The sequence below is a fragment of the Aotus nancymaae genome, unplaced genomic scaffold (assembly GCF_030222135.1).
Source record: "Aotus nancymaae isolate 86718 unplaced genomic scaffold, 86718_ANA_hifiasm-v0.15.2.pri h1tg000089l, whole genome shotgun sequence".
NCBI lineage: Eukaryota > Metazoa > Chordata > Mammalia > Primates > Aotidae > Aotus > Aotus nancymaae.
In genome coordinates, this window is record NW_026988504.1 from 22,113,517 (window position 1) to 22,119,516 (window position 6,000).

The following is a 6,000-nucleotide window of genomic DNA, read 5'->3' on the forward strand; positions in this document are numbered from 1 at the left end:
TCTCAAACAAAAAAGAAAAGAAAATGTGGTCCATCCGTACAATAGAAAGTTATTCAGCCTTGAAAGAAGGAAATCCTGACATCTGCTACAACATGAATGAGACTTGAGGACATTATGCCGAGTGGATTAAGCCAGCCACAAAAAGACAGATACTGTGTGACTCTGCTTAAGGACAGTCAAAATCATACAATGCAGAGTGGTGGTTGCCAGGGACTGGAGGGCGTGAGGAATAGGCAGCTTTCGATGGGTGTGGAGTTTTAGTTTTGTAAGATTAAAAATTTCTAGGGATCTGCTACACAACCATTGCATATAGTTACGCCACTGAATTGCACTATTTTTGTTTGTTTTTGAGACAGAGTCTCGCTCTTTCACCCAGGCTGGAGTGCAGTGGCGCGATCTTGGCTCACTGCAACCTCCACCTCCCGGGTTCAAGCGATTCTTCAGTCCTTAGCCTCCCAAGTAGCTGGGATAAGAGGCACCTGCCACAATTCCCAGCTAATTTTTGTATTTTTAGTAGAGTTGGGGTTTCACCATGTTGGCCAGGCTGGCCTCGAACTCCTGATCTCAGGTGATCCACCCGCCTTGGCCTCCCAAAGTGCTAGGATGACAGGCCGAGCCACCTTGCCCAGCCTAAACTGTACTCTTAAACATTGAGAGGGTAAGTTTTCTACTATGTGTTTTTTTAACCACAATTTAAAAATTTTAAAAACATGGCTTGGGCTGGGCGAGGTGACTCATGCCTGTAATCCCAGCACTTTGGGAGGCTGAGGCAGGCAGATCACAAAGTCAGGAGATCGAGACCATCCTGGCCAACATGGTGAAACCCCATCTCTACTAAAAATACAAAAATAAGTTGGACATGGTGGCATGTGCCTGTAGTCCCAGCTACTTGGGAGGCTGAGGCAGGAGAATCGCTTGAACCTGGGAGACAGAGGTTGCAGTGAGCCAAGATTGTGCCACTGTACTCTAGCCTGGCAACAGAGCAAGACTTTGTCTCGAAAAACACCTGGCTTGGCACAGTGGCTCACACCTGTAATCTTAGGACTTTGGGAAGCTGAGGCAGGTGTATCACCTGAAGTTGGGAGTGCAAGACCAGCTTGGCCAACATGGTAAAACTCCAACTCTACCAAAAATATAAAAAAGTAGCTGGATGCAGTGTCGAATACCTGTAATCTCAGCTACTTGGGAGGCTGAGGCAGAAGAATCACTTGAACCTGGGAGGCAGAGGTTGTAGTGAGCTGAGATTGCATCACTGCACTTCAGCCTGGGCAACAGAACGAGACTTTGTCTCAAAAAAAAAAAAAAAAAAAAAATTGTGGATTCAGGGGTCTTACTATGTTGCCCAGGCTGGTCTTGAACTCCTGGGTTCAAGTGATTCTCTTACCTCAGCCTCCCAATGTGTGTGTGTGTGTGTTTTTTGAGACAGAATTTTGCTCTTGTTGCGCAGGCTGGAGTGCAATGGCCCAATCTCGGCTCACTGCAACCTCCGCCTCCCAGATTCAAGCGATCCTCCTGCCTCAGCCTCCTGAGTATGGGATTACAGGCATGTGCCACCACACCCAGCTAATTTTGTATTTTTAGTAGAGACAGGGTTTCTCCATATCGGTTAGGCTGGTCTCAAACTCCCGACCGCAGGTGATCCACCTGCCTCAGCCTCTCAAAGTGCTGGGATTACAGGCGTCAACCACCTCACTCGGCCCCCAATGTGTTGACATTACAAGTGTGAGCCACTGAACCCAGCTGACTTTTTTTTTTTTTTTGAGACAGAATCTCAATCTTTTGCCAGGCACAAGGCTGGAGTGCAGTGGCACAATCTTGGCTCACTGTAACCTCCGCCTCCCAGCTTCAAGCAATTCTCCTGCCTCAACCTCCCGAGTAGCTGGGACTACAGGCGTATGCCACCACACCCAGCTAATTTTTGTAGTTTAGTAGAGACGGGGTTTCACTGTGTTGGCCAGGATGGTCTCGATCTCTTGACCTCGTGATCTGCCCACCTCGGCCTCCCAAACTGCTGGGATTACAGGCACGAGCCACTGTGCCCAGCATTTTTTTTTTTACTATAAATACCATTGCCTCCTTTTGGGGGGTTATTGTCAGTTTTAATGACTTACTGTTTTATAGTTATGAAGATATTACAAGTACTTTATTTATTTATTTTTAATCCAGTCTAAAACATCCTGTTATAGCAACAAGCTCTTTATTTTAAAAATAGACAATTCAGAAAATAGAGAAAACAAAAGATCAATAATTGCCCCATCCCACAAAAAAATATTTTGGCATTATTAGCATTGTCTTTTTAAAAGCATACGTGTGGCCAGGCACGGTGGCTAATGCCTGTAATCCCAATATGTTGGGAGGCTGAAGCAGGAGGATAGATTAAGTCCAGGAGTTCAAGACTAGCCTGGGCAACAGAGCTATACCCCTGTTTCCACAAAAAATAAAAATAAAATAAAAATTTAGGCTGGGCACATTGGCTCATGTCTATAATCCCAGCATCGTGAGAGGCCAAAGGTGGTGAATCACCTGAGTTCAGGAATTCAAGACCAGCCTGACCAACATGGCGAAATGCCATCTCTACTAAAAATACAACAATTAACTGGGCATGGTGGTGCGCACCTGTCATCCCAGCTACTTGGGAGGCTGAGGCAGGAGAATCGCTTGAACCCGGGAGGCAGAGGTTGCAGTGAGCCAAGATTGCACCACTGCACTCCAGCCTGGGTGATAAAGCAAGACAGTCTCAAAAAAAAAAAAAAAAAAAATTCAGCTGGGTTTACTGGTGGGCACCTGCAGTTCCAGCTACTCGGGAGACTGAGGTGGGAGGAGTGCTTGAGCCCAGGAAGTCTAGGCTGCAATGAGCTATGATCATGCCAATGCACTCCAGCCTGGGCAACAGAGTGGGATCCTGTGTCTAAAAAATAAAAACAAAATATAAATGCATACATGCACTTATTCATCTGTAAATGAGGATAATAATTTCAAGTGTCCTCATATAGTAAATTCTCTGAACAAGGACTGATACAGTTTTTAGTTTCAGAAAAACTAAAAGCCATGTTAAATTTAGCCCAAATAACTATCAGATTAGCTCAAATCAGGGTCTTGCTCTGTTGCCCAGGCTGGAGTGCAGTGACACAATCTCAGCTCACTGCAGGCTCGACCTCCTGGGCTCAAGTGATCCTCCCACTTCAGCATCCCAAGTAGCTGGGACCACAGGTGCAAACCACCACAGCCAGCTAATTTTTTATATTTTACGTAGAGATGGGGTTTTGCTACGTGACCCATACTCATCTCGAACTTTGCTCAAGCAATCTTCCCACCTTGGCCTCCAAAGCGTTGGGATTACAGGTCTGAAGCACTGCACCCAGCCCAAATACACATTCTTTTTTTTTTTTTTTTTTTTGAGGCAGAGTCCGGCTCTGTCTCCCAGGCTGGAGTGCAATGACTCAATCTTGGCTAGCTGCAACCACCACCTCCCAGGTTCAAGTGATTCTCCTGCCTCAGCCTCCCGAGTAGCTGAGATTACAGGCACCTGCCACCACGCTGGGCTAATTTCTGTATTTTTAATAGAGATAGGGTTTTGCCATGTTGGCCAGGCTGGTTACCAAATACACATTCTTAATGTGGTCTAATCAGAGCACAGTTATTAGCTTTGTCCTTTTAAAGAAATAAGATACCCTCATCGAGGAGGGTAAGGGGCTCTTTGTTTCTGTGCAAGGTACTTTAGGAGGAAGTGAGTGGGTTGGAGCCTGTCCAGAGGGCAGGGCAGGGTTGGGTAGGGATGGGGAGGGCAGGGCAGGGATGGGGAGGGCAGAGCAGCGGAACTGCGAGGAGCAGTTAGGGAACCTGAAAGGATTCTTAGCCTGAGAAAGAGAAGACGTGCACTGGGGAAACAGCATCTTTACATACTTAAAGGACTGGCCTAGGGAGCGGGCCCTGTGCGTAGAAATTGCAGGGAGGCCAAACTTGGACACCATTTGAGTTTTCTGAGAAAGAATCCGTTACTTTTGAGGGGGGGCTGTGTTTCCCTTTATGGTAAGGATTTGCATAAAGCCCTTAAGTTGTAGAATTCTTTCTTACGTCATTCTCATCTCCAGATTATGCAATGCTGTCTGAAGAAACAGAATTTTACTCTCCATCCCCTTTTCAACAACACTGATTATTGGGATTGTTTTTTTAGATGGTGTTTCACTCTTGTCACCAGGGCTGGAGTGCAATGGCACAGTACTCAGCTCACTGCAATCTCCACCTCCAGGGTTCAAGCAATTCTCCTGCCTCATTCTTTGGAGTAGCTGGGAATACAGGCACACGCCACCACACCCAGCTAATTTTTTTTTGTATTTTCAGTAGAGATGGAGTTTCGCCATGTTGGCCAGGCTGGTCTTGAACTCCTGACCTCAGGTGATTCACCTGCCTCAGCCTCCCAAAGTGCTGGGATTACAGGCGTGAGCCACCATGACCAGCCAGGATTTTTTAAATTTACATTTTCATCCTTTCCCTGTGCCTGTAGTTGCTGGGCAAGTATTTCAGTTAGTAAACATGATAAAATCTTTGACACTTATAAAATAAGAAAGGGAAGAGCATGTACAAGTCCCTGCAAGGGAGCGGTTGGCTCGTGTGTGGGGGCAGCAGGCCTCTTCTACCTCTGAGTTCTGTTGCTTCTGCTCGTTTCTGCTCTGGGCCACATCCGTGTCCTCGCCAACAAGGATGTGTCAGGTGGTCCTATGTGAAGGCTCCGGGAAGATGTGGAGAGGTAAAATGAGACTCGCTCGGTGCCTTTACAGAGTTGCAAAAAATAGGACCTTTACACAAAAGTAACAGGCAGTGTAAAGGGTGAGCTCGAGCGGGTGTGTCCTCTAAGGCCAGGGTCATGATCTGCGGCGTGGGGACCTGCCATGGTCGGCGATGGTGTGGGTCGCCTGTGATGCTGTGTGGGACCTGGTCCATAGTAAACACCTGACACCCAGGGGCTGGGACTTCTGAAGCTTCCTGGTGCAGAAGAATGGTTTCCACTGATGACTCTAGGAAGGCTAGGAGGGAAGACAGTTGAGGGGGCGGGAGGAGGGATTGGGAATAGAATCCCAATTCTTTCTTTGCAGCAACAGATCAGTTATTCTTTCATTTCTATTGTGCGATGGAAAAGACATTTCTACAGTGTGCACGTGCCATGAGGTATGTCTCAAATGAAACTGTTTAGCCTCCACATCCCAACGATCATTGACATTTCACATTAAACTCTAGTTAGACAGAATGTTGTCAGCCGAATGCAGTGGCTCATACCTGTAATCCCAGCATTTTGCAAGGGTGAGGAGGGAGGATTGCTTAAGCCAGGCGTTCAAGACCAGCCTGAGCAAATTAAAATTAACTGGGGCTGGGCATGGTGGTTCATGCCTGTAACCCCAACACTTTGGGAGGCTGAGGCAGGCGGATCACCTAAGATTAGGAGCTCCAGAAACCCCATCTCTACTAAAAATATAAAAATTAGGCGGGTATGGTGGCACACACCTGTAATCCCAGCTATTCAGGAGGCTGAGGCAGGAGAATCGCTTAAACCTGAGAGATGGAGGTTGCAGTGAACCAAGATTATCCCACTGCACTCCAGCCTGGGGGCAACAGAGCAAGACTCCGTCTAGACTCCGTCTCAAAAAAAAAAAAAAAAAAAAAAAAAATAGGCCAGGCGAAGTGGCTCACGCCTGTAATCCCAACACTTTGGGAGGCCAAGGCAGGTGAATCACGAGGTCAGGAGTTTGAGACCAGCCTGGCCAACATGGTGAAACCCTGTCTCTACTAAAAATACAAAAATTAGCCAGGCGTGGTGGCAGGTGCCTGTAATCCCAGCTACTTGGGAGGCTGAGGCAGGAGAATCGCTTGAACCCAGGAGGTGGAGGTTGCAGTGAGCCAAGATTGCACCACTGCACTCCAGCCTGGGCGACAGTGCAAGACTCTTGTCTCAAAAAAAGGAATAAAAATAAAATAAAATAAGCTGGGGGTGGTGGCTTATGCCTG